The sequence below is a fragment of the Camelus ferus genome, chromosome 22 (genome assembly GCF_009834535.1).
Source record: "Camelus ferus isolate YT-003-E chromosome 22, BCGSAC_Cfer_1.0, whole genome shotgun sequence".
In the NCBI taxonomy this organism is placed as follows: domain Eukaryota; kingdom Metazoa; phylum Chordata; class Mammalia; order Artiodactyla; family Camelidae; genus Camelus; species Camelus ferus.
Genome location: NC_045717.1, coordinates 10,301,857 through 10,323,024, shown reverse-complemented (window position 1 = coordinate 10,323,024; position 21,168 = coordinate 10,301,857). Strand labels below are relative to the sequence as shown.

The window sequence follows — 21,168 nt, the reverse complement described above, 5'->3', positions numbered from 1 at the left end:
ATGAAGTATAGTCACAAATTAGGATGAATGCAATGAGAAGAAGAGAATAGCCCTTAAGACAGTACTGGCATGTAGGGGCTTGATCAAATATTGGCTGAAGTTGTGAATGAATGAATGAATGAATGAATGGTGGGTAACAGAATAACAGGGCGTGACATACTTAACACAGCATGGTCAGAAAAAGCCTCTCTGAGAAACTACCACTTAAGCTGTGATCGAAAGGAAGTGAAGGCATTATCAATTCAAAAGACCACAGGGAGAGGCAGCCTCTAGGTAAAGGAACAAGTGTGCGAAGGTCCAGACGTGGGAAAGAATTCTAGCATGTATCAAAAAGCCAGAGGGCTGATGTTAGAGAGGGAGACCCTGGCAAAGTAGGGTAAGACACTGTAAGACACCAGGAGTAAAGCTATGTTCTAAATTAATGGATAAGCCATGGCAGGGCTTCATGGGTTTAAATGACCCTCCTAATTTCTCCCAAACAGACTAACTCAGTGGAGACAAGAGCTGACAATGGAAAACCAGTTATGATGATATTGTCTTAAATTAGATAAAAAATGGTGGTGATTAGGCTGGAGCAAGAGCACAGATGGATAAAAGCAGATGGACCCAAAGGTTTTATAAATACAATCACTGAATGAGATGGGATGATGTGTCTTCCTTCCTCCAGTTTTTCAGGCTAAAAGCTTAGGAGATACTCTTGACATGCATCAGGTGTGACCCCGCTTAAAAAAAAAATTTGTTTTGTTCCTCTGCTCAAACCCTCTAATGGTTCCTCATAACATTCAAAGAAAAAGGTAAAATTCTCAGTATGACGTACAGTACCCTAAATGTTCTTCTCCCATGTTAAATCTCTGAATCATTTTCCTGTGAATGTTCTCCTCACTTGATTCGAGCTAACCACTCTGACCTTCTCCCAGAATTCAGACACCACGAATACGCTCCACCTCATCCTATTTGTCATTGATGTTCCTTCCAGATGGAATTCCCTAGATACGCATGAAAGCAGTCTTTCACTTTGTTTTTTGACTCTTGGCTCAGATATCACCTTCACACAGAGGTCTTCCTTGGCCACTGATCTAAACGTGCGTACACTCACCAATATGCTATATCCTTTCTCTCTGCTCTATTTTCGTTCTTATTATTTACCGACATCAAACAAAGTTTATATTTTATTTATTTATTTTTACTCTTTTGCTTGTCTCCCCACTAAAATATAAACTCTCTACACATTGGTTGAATGATTAGATAAGTGACAGGAGTTGCAGAAGAAAGTAGTGCCTTCCAGAATAAATGCTATTGTAATAGCTAAAGTTTATTGACAATTGGAGTGTGTCAGGGATTGGTTTTATTGACTCCTTGCAGTGTCTCTCTCAGTGTGAGATAAGGCTGGGTATGGGTAGATAAATATGGGGCTAGTTGAAAGAATCTGGAATAGCTTGCCAGGAAGTTTGGACATGGTCCTATAGATATTTGGGGTTCAATAAGTTTTTAAAGAGGGAGGTGGTGCAATGTGTCCTATGTTTCTTTGTTTATTTTTTTTAAACTGTCATATAGCTGATTTATAAGGTTGTGTTAGTTTCAGGTGTGCAGCAAAAGGGATTCAGTCATTCTTTTTCAGATTATTTTCCATTATAAGTTATTACAGGATATTGAGTATAAGTTCCCTGTGTTATACAGTAGGTCCTTGTTTTTTTATCTATTTTATTGTACTGTGTTTTATGCTAACAATAACTTGGAGAATGGTATGAAGGAGGAAGCATGACCTTGGAATTAGGAAAAATGTGTCAGAAATTTCCTGAATTAATCCAGCTGGAAGATGTATGCCAAATCCCCAAGCTTCAGTTTCGAATACAGAAATGGAGAGAAGAGGAAGAGAAATGGGGAATGGAAATCGTGGCTTCTTACTTACAGTAGTGACCGCTGCTGGTGTTAACGAGCTTCTTCCTCATTAAGACAATCTGTCTGGTTTTCTCATGACCAGTCTCTCACACAGCAGTTGAGCCACATGGTCACTGGGAATATTGAAATCTACCTTGAATCTTGTAGTACCATTTATTATGGAAGGAATCATGATATTGTCTGGACTAAAACCTTTGAAACTTTCCTGAAATGTTTCAGAGTGGCGAAGTCACTGGTTTTTGTTTTGTTTTGTTTTGTTTTTAGGATATTTCAGTTCTTGCTGCATTTCTATAGTTTATCAGACATGTGACCTTGATCATGTCACTTCCCTAAATGTTATTATATTATGATATAAAGAACATCATGGAAGAGGAAACCAGAGATTTATTTTTGAAATCTGGATTTAGACCCAGTCTGACTCCAGATCCTGTGCTCTTAAACAGGGGAGTACATTGCATTATCCCTCAGGTAGAAGTAAGATATTTGCATGGTTCCCAATCAATATAGGAAAGAATTTTCATAATGCAGGGAAGATGAGTTTGTTTTTTGTTTTTTGTTTTTTTTTTTTTTTGACAGGAAGTGATCTTCCTGTCATAAGAGAGGTTCAAGAAGAGGCTGGGGATGCATAGACACCTGGTGCTTCCACTCACCAAGTATTTCCCAAGGAGATCCAAGACCCAAGATAGGAACTGAATTAGATGGTTTTGAATAATTTCAGGGTCCAAGAACTCAGATTGGTAGAAACTGCACTTGGGCAGTTTTCTACCACCTAGCATCATTTCTGTTTCCTCTTAATTCCTCTAGCACCTGGGCACCACTGCAGTTTTTTTTGTTTTGTTTTGTTTTGTTTTTAGTTTAACATTCATATGTTTATATCTTAGGTTTTCTTGTTAATTTTGAGGGCAGGGATGAAGATTCATTCTTCAGGTCTTCTCCAATGTGCAGACTCAAACTTTGCTCACAATACACATTTAAATTATACTTTATTTTTTTTTTTATCTATTGAAGGATATTATGAAAGAATAACTTGTTCAAGTCTGCTTAAAAGCCAGGTGAAATAAGAAATTATTTCAAACATGTAGATATAAAAGCTGAAAAGTCCAATCAACTAACACTCTTTGATGATCAAAAGCTTGATGGGTGGCATGTTGGAAATAAGGCCAAGCCCTTTAACCTCAAGACCTGAGTGTGTGTGCCTTTGGAAGTGATGACATCAGGCGTCTAAACATCCTTAGCCATCCCTGGGACAGATTAATTTTCAATGCAGGAAGTTCTGTCATTTATGAAAATCAAAAACTATCCTTTTTGTTGGGAGAAAAAGAGAAGATGTTTTGTTGGGAGTAAAAGAGGAGGAGAATGTCTGCCATTTGAAAGAGGTAATTTCGAAGAGTCTGTGGACACAGTGATGGGAAATGGAACCATATGAGGGAACCACCATTAAAATAAATGTGGTAGAAGCAAGCCCTGTTTAATGTGAGCACCACTGAGTCAGGCTGCAGAGAATGATCACAGAAGACAATAGGCAAGCAGAGAATGTTGTTAATGATTTGCTGGAGCCCAAGTGGTATGGAAAACAACTCAGAGTGCATTTTCTCTTTCTTTTCTGCACCACTCACAATGTAAAATTGAGGGGGCACCTGGCATTAAACAGTGTATTTACAGAAATGCAGCAAAAAAAAAAAATCAAGATAGCATTTAGTGTATTGTTCTTATACAAAAGAGAAAGAAGGAAAAAAAATTGCCTTTATCGACCAACATATTCCAATTACGATGTTTTATTTAAATAATCACAAATGGGCAATTTGTTCAAACTTACTTCTCTATTCCCAGCATGAAATAATCCTCTATCCACTCAAGTTTTTCTTTGAATCTGAGCTGGGATAAGTAGAACCGTAATTACAGGAAAAAAAACTTGGGCGTTGCAACTTGAGCCCAGAGGGTCAGGGCATTGGCTTTCCTGGCCCTGGCAGTTCGGATGGCTTTGTTGGGCTCTATTTTCCCCCTCACTTTAGCTATGGTTTCCTTACGGTATTTGAAATTAATTATCAATACCTTTTATGCTTTTTTTTTTTTTTTAATGTTTTTGTTCTACATTTGTATGGATAGCTCTTGCTATTCTTTGTCAAAATTGCTTCCTTTGCCTTCTGTGCGCCTAAGCTGAACAGCAGCTGAATCATGGTGTTTCTTTGCTGGTAGCTGCACTGCCTGAGCAGAAATAGGCTTTGTTCCCTGGAAAACAGCTTTGTGACAGACTGAACCAGAGGCTTCTGTCTTGCCAGGGGAAGGGGGTCAGGAGATGAGAATTCATTTCATCTGGCACTGGACGCTTGGCTTTGCCCCAGTTTCATCCCCGTGAGTAGCATGCCTTCACTCCTTGGGATTCTTCATGTGACCTGTCACTTGAGGAATATTCTGCTCTGTATTTTTTTTTTGCTTGGGCTGGGTTGAGTTCATAAACACTCATCAGACACACACACACACACACACACAAACTGATTAGTTCAACCATGACCATGGAAGCACTGAACATTAGAGTACTTAGAGAATGGTCTTTCAGGGTTGTGAATGCCATTAATTATCTTGTATATTTCATGTCCTACATATTCCAGTATAATAATGATATTTGGTAGAGTCACACTTATCACAGAAGCCAGGAATAGAAGGTACTGCCTATAGACTTTATGGCTGTATCCCAGGTTGAAGAGGCAAACCGATCCTTTGAATTATGTGCCAGTACAAATGCCAAACCAGGTAAGTAAGTTGGTTTAAAAGGTAGTATGAGGTTAAGGAAGAAATGGATGTGAATTTAAATCTCAGAAACCATAGTGCATGTAATGGAAATTCCAAACTGAATCCATGAGTCATCAAGAAAGAGGAAATAAATACGGGTATCAGTGATACAGGCTGTAAGTAAAATACATGAACAGAGGAAAATGTTAAGTGGAGGAAGCCTTTCCTGAGCAACAGGAGAAACTAGGCTGAATTCTTTGGGTTTTTTTTTTTTTTTTTAATTTCTCTTTAATTCTTTTTTGGGGGGAGGTAATTATATTTATTTATTTATTTACTTTTTTTTTTTTTTTTTTTTTTAATGGAGGTACTGGGGATTGAACCCAGGACCTCGTGCTTGCTAAACACATGCTCTGCCACTGAGCTATACCCTTCCCCCTAGGCTGAATTCTTAATGGATTTTTGGGCCTAATCAAAGAAAATGGGAGGAGAACTATTGTAGTTGCTTGAAGTTCTGCATTCAGCCGTTTCTGACTGTGGGACCCCTAGAACTACTTATTTCTCTTATTGGTCCCAAATCTCTCACATGTAAAGTGCGAATGATTATATCACGTCCTAAGGTTGTTTAATGAGCTAACCTCTACATAAGTGTCTTAAAGCAATACCTAGTGTCTGTTACATGGTAGCTGCTATTATTATTACTATAAATATTTTTTATCATTATTATTATTAAGAAAACAAATCTATTTTAGACAAGTTGATCAGTCTCCCTCGCAAATTTTTAAGCCTTTTAATTAAAAGAATAATAATTGCAAAGAAATTTGGAATGATCACGTATTTCCTTGTGTCCTTGGGCCAGCCAGTATAGGGCACATTCTTCAGGGATGTGCAAATGGTGGCATCAGAACTGGATTAGAGTACGTCCAGGGAAGTGGAAGAGAGACTAGAGTTGCTGGTGCTTTTTAGTTCGTGGTTGGCGTGGATGTTTGGTGTTCTTGCCCCTTTGCATCAAGGAGAGGGATGTGGATTGACCTACGTAGTGGGGAAGATGTGTTTTTAAAAGTAGGTCTCTAAACAGCAAGACTGGCATAACATTGGTGTCTTAGAAAATCAAGGAGATTTAGAAGAATCTGTGTCAGCTTCCCAAGGTCTACCTTCTAGGCTCATGAATTCAGTGATTGCCTTGGCTTCACCCAGTATGGCAGCAGTGTTGGAGAAAAATTTGATGGCATTATAATAAACTCATTAAATCATTGGTATAGGTTACCTTGTCTGCATCCAATTATGAGTTGATGTATGTCATATTTTATAACAAAATATATAACATTTAAAAACTTAAATATGAGCCCTACTAATAATTTCAGCTTTATATTTATTGAGCACTTATGGTATTCCAGATACTATTTTAAATGCTTTTATGAATTGTTTTATTTATTACCCCATCAAACCTTTATGATTATTTTTACTCTGCCTATTTGGCAATGGGAAAACTCAGAGGAAAAGACTATGAGTAGCTTGCTGAAGTTCACACAGTTATAAAACAGTGGAGTTGAGTTCTAGCCTAGGAATCCTGACTCTGGACCCATGATCTTAACCAAACTTAAAACAAGAGCTGACCTTAGGCAGATCTATGGTCACCATTAGGGTTTGACTGAAAGACACTGAAACTTGCTTACAGTTCCTGAAAGGTACTTGATGAACTTTAAAAATATTCCCTCAATGTTAATTTTAAAAGAGTTTGTCTTTTGAAAATAATTTGTTTCCAGATATACTTAATGATGGAAAATCATTAAAATACCATCTGCATGAGCACCACCTCTGTCTCTGAAAACGGGAGCTCAGTAGCCCATTTTAGACTTGGCCAAGCAAACAATGAATTTGCTATTGCAGGAATTCCCATTCAACAAAGCATTCTCCTTTTTTATCTTTTGTTTTCCGTCCTTCCCCTTCCCTTATCTTCTTCCCTTCCTTTTTCTCCCTTCCTTCCTTTGTGCTTTTAATTTTTTCCAGACTTTCCACTTCGGGTTAACACGTTATAGGCACACTGATCTTGGTGATAGTAGGTCCTCTTATAACACGTCCTCAGGTTTGTAGGTCACATTATTTGAAGTGGCAAGCTCTGCTGATGTCTTAAAAGGACCCAGCATTGAGGCTCTGATTAGAACGAATTTTGCAGTGGTCGCCAAAGCCATGTTTGTCTTTTAAAAATCAGAATTCGTGGGAGGGCTTAAAGATTTCAAATCCAGCAGAAGAGTAAGGTGACAGAATTCGTGGTCGAGTAGAAATGCAACTCTGACTTCATTGCAGGTAACTCATTTGCGTTGCCAGAGTGGAGCCTCTTAGGTTACCGTGAGCAGGTCTCGAGTGGGTGTTAACTTGGTTGGCTAACAATCTACTGCTGTGTGGCTTCCTTAGGACACCTATTTTGTGAATACATCCTCTCACTCCACCCCAGCCTCTATCACCACTTCATTTTTTTGCATATAACATAATCCAGTCTAGTGTTTCCCAGAGATTTAAACATTAGCACTACAGCTGAGACCAATGGTTGTAACACTTTTATTTTAAAGATGAGGAAACTGAAGCTGAAAGAGTGATGTGTGAGATAATGCAGCCACTTAGAGGTTCGGCCATGCCTCAAACTCAGCTCTTCCCAGTTCCATTCCAGCTACTGCCCCCATATTATTGCAGCAAATCAAACCAATCAGACTACTATCAGTTGCTGGTATAATTCTAGTGGTTTTTAGTAATGAAGGCTCTGATCCAGTTTATACTATAAGGGGCCTAATAATACATAAGGTCTCAGTAGGAGTACGAGCTATGTATCATGTGCTAAGTTCAACACTTCTTACCCCATCACCCCAGCAGCCCTATTGGGGACCTACCATGAACCGTCCACCTTTGTAAATGAAGGAACAATGTATAAGTAATTTCCTGAAATCCATAGTCATTCAGTGGTGGAGTTTACTTTCAAGATGCTATCCTACTGACGCCAACCTCTATGCAGTGCAGCCCCCTGATGTGTTTCCAGTCTATCCCTCTCCTCTCCCAAACTAGAACGTGTGTAGACGTGCACTTGCACCCACAGCAATCTCTCCACAGTCTCATTTGATGTCCGTCCTTTCAGTTTCTCCTTTCTTTGTCAAGGTAGGGGTTCAGGGTAGGGGGTGGGTGCGGTAATGTGTAGTTTCCTCTGTTTTTGCCGGCTGCATGCTGTGGCCAGCCCATCTGGACCATCCCGACTTGTGAGAGCTGCTTGGAGTGTGTGTCAGGCTCAGGCAGCCCCAGTCTTTGATTAAGACCATGAAAAGGTATCTCTGGTCTCTGGCTTTTTTCTGCTTTTGTTCTTGCCCACAGGAATTAGGGATGGAGACTGAAGAGGTTCAGTAGGCTGGCTGTGAAGAAAGTTGAAGCAAGCTCCTTTATTACCTAAGGAATAAAAATCACTTGTGAGAACTTTGCAAAGAGAAATTTGGACAGAAGTGTAGAGACGTCTATGGCTCCTTATATTCTTTCTAATCAGCTGCTACAAAGCATAGTCCAGCAGACTTAAATGCTAGTATGTGCAAACCTGCTATGTTTTAATGGAATATATAATCCATAGGGCAGAAACAAGAAAAATGAAGGCAAGTAAATTTATAATCCCTTTTCCTTGGATGATTAGAAACAGAATTAAACATTATGCACATAAATACTTGCTTTTAAGTATCCAACATTTTAAGGTAGAAACAGTTTGTAATTTGACACTCACACCCGTTCATTCAACAAATACGTTGTAGCTATGTAATGGAATAAGTGAGGGATGTTTTCAGACTGCTTAGAATTCACAATACAGTGAACAGACACATTAGCAGAAAATTATAATTAAGGGAGTGACTGTTATAGTAAAGATATCTATAATGTGATTTGGGAATCTAAACGAGGAAATAATTGGTTGCTAGAGGTTTTGACCAAGAGGTTTTGGAGTAATTGACATTTGAGTTGAGTCTTCTGGAATGAGGAATCATCCTGCAGATGGTGAATGGGAGGAAAGAGACCTCCAAGGGAGAGGGAGCCCATTGTGTAAAGACTCAGTGTTGCAAAAGCTTATCACCCACGAGGGAGAAGATGGATTGTTCACAGTGGTGGGGTGACGTTAAGAAGTAGCAGTGAAGAAGGAGAGCAAGGATTATCCTTGGGAATATAGTTGAGATTATAAAAAGTTCATACCAAAATATAACCAATTTCAAATGCCAGTCTCACTGTGTGTTGGGATGTTTTCTCATAAATCCAGTAAGATTAATTTTCTATTGTTCACCCTTATACATAATAAAAGCTTTGCAAATCATGTTAAACAAGGTTAGATGAAATCAAAATTCTGCTCCCAAATTATCTGGGATCTGGATAGATATTTTTAATAAAATCTTAAAGCATAAAATGAAAGTTGGTGCCGTCTCAGTAGATAGCAAATCAGTTGGGCCATCTAGTAATTAAAATGTCTACACGGTTACAGAGGTTAAGGCGTTTTTATTTATTATCGCATCTGTAATGTATGCCCAATGTGGTTATTCCGCGGGCTATGCAGAGCATTACCAAGTTGTTCCCTTCTGCTTTTTTCCCCCTAGAGGACTAAGAGTTTTTCGTTTGTTTGCTTGCCTGCTTTCTTGTTTTGTTTTGTTTTGTTTCTTTTTCTTTTTTTTTTTTTTTTTCCTTATAGGACTAAAGTTGCTATATCAACCTTAACAATGGAAAGTCTCAGTGACTTAAAACAACATGTGTTTATTTCTCACTCATACTGCATGTCCATCGGGTAAACTAGGGACTTGGCTTTTCCATTGTCCCCGTTCAGACATTCCGCTGACACAGGCTTCACCATCTGGAGCACTGCAGGTTGCAGAGGAAGGAAAAACAAAGCATATGGAAAACCATACCTTCTCTTTGCATTAAAGACGCACTGAAAGTGACATATGTCACCCTTGCTGACATTTCATTAGCTAAACTGTATCACATGGCTTTCTCTACTTTTAAAGGGGGCTAGGGAAGTATGGTCCTACTATGCACCTTGAAGGAAGAGAACCCTAGTTATCTGGGGTCCACACTAAGTTTCCTGCATGAAGTACTGGTCGGCTCAGGCTGCTTAACAAAGTATAATGAACTGGATGGCTTAATCCACAGGCATCTACTCTCTCATGGTCTGGAAACTGGAAGTCAGAAATCAGTGTGGCTGCATTCTGGTTAAGTGCGTTTTTACTGGCTTGCAGACAGTTACCTTCTCACTGTGTCTTCACATGGCAGAGAGAGAGCTCCAGTGTCTCATCTTCTTAGGAGGGTACCAGTTCTGTGAGATCAGGACCATACCTTTATGACCTTGTTTAACCTTGATCGTCTCCTCCAAGGCCCTGTCTCCTGTGCAATCACTGGGAGGGCTAAAGCTTCAGCATACGAATTTGCAGGAAGGGGGACACCTTGCGGCTCATAGCACCTAATGTATTTTGTATAAAGTTTGATTGAATGTAAACTTTGGGAATGACGTTCTCAAAGTGATTCGGTGCATATCAGAGATGGAATGGTGCTCCAGTAGCATTCAGCCGCATTCATTATATTGACAAATTGTTAAACTATGTGCTCTCAAAATTGTTAGTAAATACTGTCAAGATGTAGATCCTAAAATATTCCTGAATAGGCTTTTTTTTTTTTTTAAACTTATTTCAACAGGATTCTAAAAAAGACAAGTCGGAAGGGAGTCGAATGGATGAGAGCTTGCTCACCTGTCAGTCCTCGCCTCTCCTCCCTTCCCACTCCCACTCCGTTTGTGGGATGGAGGCAGTTGTGCTGACATCCTACAGACTCTTCCTCAATGCGGGGCCACCCCCGCAGATGCTGTCAGTGCTATTCCTGTCGGGGTCTAACTTCAGATAAGTGATAGGTGTGCCGCCGTTTCTCCTGGAACAGGTCCCGGCAAGCTCTCTTACAAGTCATTCTAGTTTAATTGTGTGGTTTCTTTTCTTTCTTTCTTTTTTTTTTTTCCTTCCATCTTTAGGTTTTTTAAATGAGAAAAAAAGATTTTATTTTCTTGTAGCTCAGTATCTGTGAGTCATTGGTTTGTCCTAAGGATAAATTATCTTTCTTTCTTTGCTGCCGCTGAAGGACTTTTTAGGGTTTTTTTGTTTTGTTTTGTTCTGTTTTGTTTTCCTTTCAGAACGCAAGGATATTTGGTGAGAAAATCAGTCGAGGTTCATCACTCAATTTCTTTATTTGTTATTTTTCAACTGAATCATCTACCTGTTTCAACAAAGAATAAGTCCAACTGCTTCTTTTCTTCCTTTCTTTTTTTTTTTTTTTTCTGTTTGTTCCTTGATTTTCCTGTGAACATTTCAGTCCGCTGGTTACTACTAGGCTGTTAAATGATTCAGAGGGAGGCACCGCATGACGTTTATGAAGTGCTTCACATTTGAGATGATTGAAGAAACCTCCTGTCTTAAATTTCGTGAAGGAGGAATCATGTGCCTCTGTGCTGTTGTTCAAGATCGAGGCAGTAGGTCTCTTATTCTCAACCAAAGGGATGACTCCTGTGCCTTGGGGGCAGAGTAACAGTTGTGGCATTATTTGGCTCATTTAGCTCTGGTTTAATTTTAAAAAAAGCAAAGCAAAATTTACATCTCACCAAATATGTCCCCAACTCATCTCCCTAAATACTGTTAATTTTTCCCGTTTCTATCACTTTCTTTTTTGTCTTTTCTTTCTGAATAGAGTGAGGTGACAGAATACATTAGGATCAATTATTTTAAAAGCAAACTTGTAATCTTAACACAGTTTTAAATTTTTTTAAGTTTTAAATTCATGAACCACCTGCAAAGATGGTCCATCGTTCTGGTATACCCCTATAGTGTCTCTTCCTCTTACTAACATCTTGCAGCAGAATGGTACACTTGTCACACTTCATGAACCAACAGCGATACATTGCTATTAACTAAAGTTCTTACTTCATTCAGACTGTCTCAGGTTTTTGTTTTTCTTCCCCCCAATGTTCTTTTTCTCTTCCAGAATCTTATCCATGACGTTTAGTACTCAATGTCTCCTGAGCCTTTCTCTCGGTTGTGATAGTCAACCAGATTTTCCTTGCTTTTAATGACCTTGGCAGATTTGAGGAGTTCTGGTCCTGTTTCTGAAAGTGTTCATGAGTTGGGATTGATCTGATAGTCCTCTCCTGGCTGGAGTGGGGTTCTGTGGTTTTCAGAGGAGCGTCACAGAGGGGAAAGGGCCAGGCTGATCGTAACATGTCAAGGTTACACTCTATCAGCACAACATCACTGTCGACAGGACCCGACTACCTGAGCAAGGGGATGTTCTCAAGCTTCTCCCCTGGAACATTGTTCTTTCTGTCTTCCTTTTCGCAATTTTTTTTTTTTTTTTGGAAGAAAATCACTCATACTTTATGAGCGAGGAGTTATGTTCTGCGTCATCTAGGGCAGAGTATGGATGTATGTGATTTGGAGTTTTTCTGCCTGGGAGAGGCACATTTTTGTTTATTTATTCAATAAGTAATTCATATCAATATAGGCTCTTTTTTTTTTTTTTTAATACTTTGGGTTAAAGCCTATCCTACTGAATTTATTTGGTTGCTCACAATGCTCCAGTTTGGCTATCAGGAGCCCTTTCAGTTGGCTCTTGGGTCCCTTTGGTATATACCCATCGTGTGGGGTTTTATTTTGTTTTGTTTCGTTTGGAGCACTTTCTTACTGTCTGGCACTGCAAGATGTACCAGACTTACATAGTTTTTGTATATTTTCTATCCCCACCCTTAGAATCAGCCACTTCTCCATGGGGCCCTGGTTCCCTTTTTTTTTTTTACTGGAAAATAGTATTAAAAACCAAGATTTAGGTGTGATTTGATGTTTTGCATTCTCTGTTTTGACTTCACTTTCATTTTGGTTGGCCATTGAGGGCTGAATGTTTCTCCCACTCACTATGAAGAAATCCTGTTTTCTTTTATTCCCATTTATGTACAGCATGAACTTGTGTTTTGTTTCCAGATATTTTGTTTCATCTGCTAGGACCTCTAGAATCAGACAGATGAGGCTATCCAAAAAGGGATGTGCTTTTATTTTAGTTCAACAGAACCTAGCTTTCTTCTACAGTCTACTCAGGTCTGAGGAAAATGTGAGAAATCAAACTAGACTGGATAGGGAAATGCCTCAACTGAATTTTTTAAAAAGTGAATTAAGGAAAGAAGTTTGTTCCTTAACACAAAATCATAACTAATGATTAATTTAACTAATGAGTTAATTAGTTAATTAGTAACTAATGAGTTAAATTAATTGTTCTGAGACCATTTTATTTTGTCTTCACTTTTTTGTAACCCTTTGTGACCGTGATCTGCCTCCCCGTTTCCCTCTTTCTGATTTGTGGAATTGGTGACAAGGAACGACATTGTGGCACACCAGAAACCTGGAGGGGATTACCATGTCATGTCTCCTCTTCAATTTCCCATAGTAGCTTTTCTTAGCTCCTGGGCAACCAGAAAGAGGAGAGTCTTTATATGAAGAGGAAAGCTGGGTCAGTGATGACCAGTTTGACCTTCCAAAATCAGCCCGTTCCAAGCCTCTGTTGTCCTTCTGGTGTCCCAGGCCCCGAGGGGCATTTGAGGGAGAAAAAAGAATTTCAGCTTTCTTAAGCCTTTTCCTGCTGCACTGCTGATCAGCACTGTAAGAGTACTTAGAGACCGGATTCCTAAAAGCCATTCCTCTTGGTTTTGGAGTCATTAGTCAAAAACAGGCATCACTGAGTTCTAAGGGTGGGCGAAAAGTGAGCTTGCTGCATCCCAATGGTTGACATCACGATGATGTGAGAAAGCTCCTGTCCTCAGGCCCTGTCTCTGTTCTGGCTTCAGTGGCCACGGGGATCCACTGGCCCGGGGCTGAGTGCCGGGGAACGCATAGCTTTCATTCTTAGGCGACAGAAGAGTAGTCCAGAATACCAGAAAACTCACTTTCAATTATTTGTCATTTATGCTTCAGTTTTGTCAGATTTGGAGACCACAGGGGTATGCAGATGATAGAAAGAAAATTGATATTAAAAGGAGAGGATTTATTTACATTTATTGTTTCAATTGTTTGTTAATTTGCTGGAGATTTGAAACCACATCTTTACTTGGAGAATGAACACTCAAAGAGTGGTATTAATTAATACAGACGTTAGCCTTTGGTAGAAATAGGGTTTTTCAGTGGCCTTTAAAATTTTTTATTTATATTATTTTAAGTAATTGGCATAAGCCCCAGTCCTGGAAAGAAGCTAATATTCCTGATTTCTTTAAAAACTATATTTGAACAAACCAAAAGAGGATGTATCACAGAACCTCAGTATAGAAGGGGGTGTTATTTGGCAATCTGGTGACCCTAGTGAATTTTTTTTTTTTGAGAAGGAACTTTTTTCTTCTTATCTCTGAATATAATCTGATTAGCTCTGATCATTTAATTCAGCTGAATAATACATCATGAAAAACAAGTAATCAGTAAAAGGAAGCATAACATGAGTTTTACCAAATATCTGGCTCTGAACTAATTTCTTCCAAAAGGACACAGTAGTAAATGTGGCCTGAGAAAATGTTTTATGAAATTTTGCCAAAAGTGGGGCAGAAAGACCTGGCTTCATTATCATGGGACTTCTAGTCAAGCTCACCGATTCCCCCATCCTTTCTTTCATTCTTCCTTCTTCTTTCTTTTATTTCTTCCTTTCTCCCATCCATCCACGTGTATTTAGGGAATGCCTTGTCTCTATACACCTAGTACTGCCACAGGTGCTGAAAACACCAAAGTCAGTTAGAGAAAGGACTCCCTTCATGGAGCTTAAATTCTGGTGATCAACTTTTACGCCCACAATGCTGCAGGATTATGGTGGATGGAAGCACGGGATGCTGCACGGAAAATCTACCCCGGCCCCCAACAGACTTTTCCTACTGCCCTCCCTTCCCTTCAAGAAGAAAGGAAAGGGTATCTCATCCCAAACTCTGGTAGTGGACAAGGGAATTGTCCCCTCTGCCTTTTAAACTGGACAGAGGGCTTGTTATTCAGGAATCACGCTATTCTACTGGTCCCACTTAGAGTTTGGGAAAGAGTTGTTCCAATCGTATGGGAGGCTAGAGAAAGGCCCTAGCTCACATGAAAAGAAAAAAACAAACAAACAAACAAAAACAGAAGATTTACAATTCGAAGCCAGACTTAATAATACATAACGAATTGCAGCTCTGTTTGGGAATCTCCCTAGGTACCGTTCCTGAGGATTCCAAGTGTTTAATTGAAATTTCTTTGGGGACAGTAGCAATTACTCACTTAAGCATTATATTTATATTTGTGCACAAGAGAAGGAAGTCAAAGGGCTAATAGACCGAGTGAGCTGCGTGGCTGCTTTTCCGCTGCAGGCCACAGCGAGCCCGCAAGTCTCAGAGGTGCGCTTATCCTGGAGACAGCTCGCTTACATTGTCCCCCCAGGGATGCTGGGAGGAGGACAGAGATGTGACTGACAGCTGCTTCCTCCTGGACTGAGATGGTGTGCATGATCCCAGTGCAGCCTGTTTAATCAAACTATTTTCAATCTAAAGGATTAAAACACCTTAAGATGGAAAAAGTATTCCGGTATAGATTTATTCTTAGCAAGGCTATTCTTTTTTACCCACACGGTTAATGTAGAGTGTTTTCATCCCAGGGGACTTGGGCCTTCCCAATTTTCAAAGCAAATTGAATGAGTAACTATCATTCTAGAAATATTTTAGCTGCTAAAATTTGTGGTGGAATCAAAATAAAAGGCACGGGGTTACACGAATGCAGCTTTCTCTGCATTGAGATCCTACTTGCTTTCAGTGCCTGATACGAGAGGGGTCATTTAGCTTCACCTAGTTTATTCCACATCCTGTGAATCTTCCTGTTTTCTCTGGGTTTTACAGGTGCAGTTTTCACCCACCTACAGAGAAATATTTGCACGCAACCGGTTTAATTTTTAACAGCTTTGTTGAGATGTAATTTGCAAATCATGAAATTCTCCCATTTCAAATGTATGGTTGAATTAATTTTAGTAAATTAACAGTTGTGCACCCATCACCACAATACAATTTTAGAACATTGCTACCTTTTCCAAAAAGATTTCTCCTACTCCTTTGCTCCCAACTCCAGTCCCAGGCAATAAAATGGTTTAATTCTAACTTCACATTATCACGATTTATGCTCATCACCTAGGAGGTCTAGGTTTAGTTTCCTTGGGTGTGAACTTTAGTCTGTATCCTTGATATTATCATCCTTAATTTATAAATAAGGGCATTAAGATTGAGAGAAGCCAGGAAATTTACCTAAGGTCCCAGAACTAAGACGTGGGAGGATTTGACCTTGGTTTAGTTGGATTCCATAGCCCTTTTGCACTGGGCTGCACCATCACTCCAACTTGACAGGGAGCTGGTTGTGGATTTTAACAGAAGTTGGAGATTAATCAAAGATTATTCCTGTTACTCGTGTGTGTGCGTGTGTGTGTACCATTTCTCTATGCTCATTTCTCACTTCTTATTAATATATATACATAGATTATATATATACATATATTTACATGACGTGTCTTTTTTTATTTTTTTTTTTAAGATTTGATGGCTTCCAATTTTCTGATGCTAACTTACATAATAGTTACTTTCTTTCATATTAAAAATTGCATTATCTCTTTTCTCATATGTATGAGAACATCTCATATAAACATTTTTTGTTATTGAAAATAAAAGTGCCTATATTGAAACACATTTTTGTAATATTATTCATTAGCCAACTAATTCTTTACGACAGAGTGTTTATCAGGAGATACTTGCGTTATTCAGTGTTGTTTTTTTTTTAATTTGTAGTACAAATAATCAGAGATCTAACATCTGACATATCAGAATTTCATCAAGTTGGACTGGTAAGGATTTTAATAAAAACTGAGACACTGACTCATGACACTGCAACAGAAATCAGTGCACGTTTGGTGAGAACTTCTTTGGAGCTTTCAAAATCTGAGTTTGAGTCCCTGCTTTTCTCTGGACCTGTTTCCTTCAGCAGGTCATGTAATTTCCCTGGTCGTCTGCTGTTTAACACACAGTAGGTCTCACTGACAGGCAGTTACTGGCATCAGCATGTTCTCAATAGCAGGCCGATGTTTAATTTGTTGGACCACTTAGTTGTGTATACATCTCCTGTAAAACAGTGTCAGACAGTTCATTACTGGCTGTGTTATTTTGGGTAAATCTGGATGATGGCACAAGGAGATCTAAGTGTATATAAATAATCAACCAGAATCAGAACTCATGTCTCATTCCTGGGAAGTCAGCAGTCAGGAATGCTGATGCCAGAGTTCCCTCCAGGTAGAACTCTAGGAAGCGGGTTTCTTGCATCTTGTGGTGCTGCCGTCTTGAATCTGTCTGTCTTGGCTCATTCCTCCGGCATCATCAGGGAAAGAGAACGTGGACAAGGAGCATTTGCCTTTCAAAGTCTCTGGTTCTTACATGGCACCATCACTTCTGCTCCACTAGGTTGACAAGAAGCAGACACGTGGCCTGAGCTAGATGCGCTGGAAACGGAATGATAGGTCCTGGGTGGAAAGCCACTTCCTAGTGGCAGTTCTATACTGTGGGATGGGAAACAGTAATTTTGGTGGGCGGTTAATTTTCTCTGACACTCACGCTGAGCTTCTAAGGCAGAAAGGTAGAGGTGATCTGACCCTGATACTTAATGGAGCCTAAAACCTTGGGCCAATTGAATGTTTGAGGAGAGGGTAGTGAATAAATGGATATCCTCACTCTCAGATGAGGAGACGGTCCTAATTAGCTGTTTTCAGAAGCTTTCTGGCCCACAATCGTTCTTTAAATAAGAAAGCAGAAGTGCTCTGGTTGAAGGGGCTTTGGGAAGAGACCTCTCTAAGTAGGTCCTGCAAAGGGACTGCAGGTTCACAACAGAATCCCCAGAAATCCTGCAAAGACATTAAAACCACTGGAGATTATCTCAGGATTCCTTTCTCTCTCAGTGTTCTCTCATTTCAAGTTTTTATTCCTCTCCTTCCTTTTCTGTCTCTTACTAAAATCTTATGTAATTGACTACTAGAAAATCTAGAGCAGAGAGGAGAGATTGGCAGACCCAAGACCTATTCTATTTGGATTGGACTTTTTTTTTTATTACATTTTTTGGCCATCATTTATACATAGGTAAATATCACATAAAATCCAGAGTTCAGGCTTTTCTAGAAAAATTGCAAGAGCTGGCAACATTCATTCTACCCTCTTGAGGGGCAGAAATCTACTGGAACTGAAGAACAGTTGCCTTATCCAAAGGGTCTTGCACTTTTTTCCCATTTTCCCACAGGCCCCACTACTCCTTATTGCCCTGTCAACGAGCTGACTTAGCTGCTTTATGTTAACTGCCTCGCTTCTGTAAGTCATTTAAATTTACAAAATATGACCTGATGGGAAACTGTGTGACCTCCCTGAAATTTTTATCTTTTTCAGGCAAGCAGATAATTATTAAGAACTTATGAGCAAGAATAAATTGAATCTCCACTTTGAATTGTTCTTCAACCTATTTTTCATAGAAAGTTCTGCTGCGCGATCCTCTCCTTCTTGAAAGACATTTATTTATAAAATGATTTTCCACGATAATTATTCACAATCGCCTGGGTTACTCCCTGTAGCCTTTTGGCTTAACGGGATTTTAGTCTCCTGCTCTGAATTAATTTAAGTAGTGATTTTCTCTTACCGGACCAAGGGTCTATAGAGCAACAATATATATGACAAAAGAGATAATGGCACTTTTTAAAAAAAAAAAATTTGGCCATCTTTTTTCTTAGAGTTGTAGCTAATAATGTCTTTCTGAGGATGTGTAGTGAAACTCTGACATATGTCATGGTTGTCAAAGTCAGCATTAACACAAAATAATAAGTTATTTAATATAGGATTCAACTTTATTATTTTTTCAAGTGAGCTGTCTATCAGCAAGTTCTGAAGTGGGTTTCTTTAAAGTCTCCCCGTCTCCAGAGAAAAAGGGGAAAAGGCAGTGTGTCCCTGGACAGGATCTATGACTCATTATGTCAATCAAACCCCACTTCAGAAGGGAATAAAGAGATTTGTATCTCAAAGCTGTGCATAACGACTCCCCGGCTTTTCATTTCATATTTATGAGCAGTTTACTTTGAAGTGTTTATCAGCCAATATGCAGAAACATGAGGGAGCCTTGCCTGAAACCATACTCAGGCATCTAATCTGTGAAATGCTGGCTGAGCAGACTAGCTCATCAGCGCATGCCATGCAAAAATAAATACATAAATAAACTTTTTGTTATTTGAGGTCTTGGAGCCATGTCTTTATGTGAACTATAAAAAAGGGATAAATGGTGCTGAACATTTTGAAATTGGTGTAACACGGGAAACTTGGCTCTGTGATGTGCAAAAAAGGAGGGAGGGGCAGATAATTTCTTGCTTGAAATAAAACCTGGTAGAATGCAGAGACATAGAAACACACAAATATTTACACACCCTTCTCATATGGTCTAAGGCTTTGGGTCTGTCCAAGTGACCACTGGGTGACAGTGAAGAGTATAAGGGGTTTTATTTTGTAACTTTTTTTTTTTTGAAGATGTTAATTCTCAGAATGGTTGGGGAGATGGCACTGCCAAGATGTTAAAACCATTATAGGGAAAGCTTGTTTAGATTTTTTTAAGAATCTGTATGAATACCCCATGTGTATTTTAAGATACATAAAACAGGTAGAAGGGAAAGTTAAGGAAGGTAATAAAGGGGATGCACAGAGCAAAATAAAACATTCATTCTTGATGAATGACACTGGTGCATTTTTTCTAGCTGTAATCTACCTGCTCATCTTTGTTTAATTAATTAATTTGACAAATGTTTATTGAGTAGCTAGTACACTAGAACCTGGCTTGACAAGGGTACAGATCAGCCAGAGTCGCTGCAGGGTATCTGATGGCGAGGGAAACTAAAAAGTCAACAGATCAGTGTCAGCGCCGCATGTCAGCTACTTACTTGGCTGAGAGATTCTCAATTCCCCACTTCTTTACATTGAGTCCTGTACCTCTGTGCTCATTTCTCATTTGTTAATAGCAAAAAAAAAGGTATTTTAAGAAGTAAGTCAAGTTTGCTTTTATAATTACAAATAATTTCTTTGTTTTGAACAGCTGGGAGAGAATTAAGTCTAGGAGCCCATGAGCCGTTCTCTTAGAAGAGGGTTACTTTCCTCTTTTCCCCTTCCTCTACAGATTCTTCAAAGAGCCTTTCCCCTCTCCCATCACCCCACCTTCCAGTAGCCTAATTGGAAAAAAAAAAAAAGTTACTCTGATGCCTCATCTCTTGCTGGAAATATTACATAATCACAGAAGTTTAAAGGTGAAAGTCTTTAGACACAGTTAGAAAGCATGGCAGGTGAGCATAGAGGCTTTGGAGCCAAAAAGAGAAAAGCGTGAATAGAGTCTACCCAACCTTCTGTTGATGTGGCTTTAGGAATGTGATTGCTCTATTTTGAGCCTCATGCCTTCCTCCTAGTTTTGTGCTGGGCATTATCTGAGATTTCACATCTAAAGCGTTGATAACCTAGTGTGGACACATACAATATAGTCAATATCAAGCCATACATGTTTGTTGAATGAACGAATGAAGGAAGGATCCTTCATTTTAATCCTTTTAATTTTATAAAAATCTGAGAGCTTGGGGATCAAGGAGTTTACCAATGATTATATATTTGCCACCCAGAATTCTGTTTTCTAGAGGACCGTGAAATATAGTTGCCTCTCCATGCATCTCCCTTCCCATCCCCACCAATGTAGGAGGAGCAGAAAATAAATTTACCAGGAAAATGATATAATATGATAGTTCTATATTGGTATGTTTACCTTACTTATTACTCTGTGAAATTCCTGAAAGCAGGGACACCGCTTTTTCATCTCTGTATCTCTAGTTCCTTCTTAGCACACATTTTTGTCTATTTGTAGAACTGAATTGAACTAATCAGTTTGAACCACGAGTGGTGGGTGCCCTTGGGTCTGTGTGAGCCATATCATGGAAGCGAATCTTGGGGAGAGAAATCCAAAGAAGCATAAAACCTGCCAGACAGGCAGGAAAGTCAGCCAAAGCCTTGGTGGGGTGTGTTCCTGATCATGTTGACGGGGAGGTATTCTGAAAGGATGATCTTGATTTCCTTACCCGAATGGAGAGTGAACACATAACACACAAGAGAAAGTGATCAGGAGCCAATTCAAAGAGAAGGGAAATTGAAGCAAGAAATGTGTTTGAAATAAGAATCTGCTTCTGATCCCTAAACAGCCTGAAATGAGAGCACACGAATTAATGAGGCTCCTCACCCCTTGGGACATGGGCATCATGGATCTATGCCAGGGAAGCAGCGATTTCCCTAGTGGTCCGCTCACGGGCTACGAGGGAGCAAGCAAAACCATCGTCCCCTGTGAAAGCAAAGCCGTCTTCATAAGGGAAGGGTTGTTTCTCAGATGAAGGCTCACAAAGTGCCAGAGAGGGCAAATGTTTTTCATAAAACACCTG

General features: G+C 39.4%; 1 protein-coding gene across 2 annotated transcripts in view; it reads left to right on the top strand.

The window, feature by feature from the left end:
* Positions 1-21,168, top strand: part of TENM2 (teneurin transmembrane protein 2) — an 892,554-nt gene that overhangs the window by 34,726 nt on the left and 836,660 nt on the right. The window lies entirely within an intron of this gene.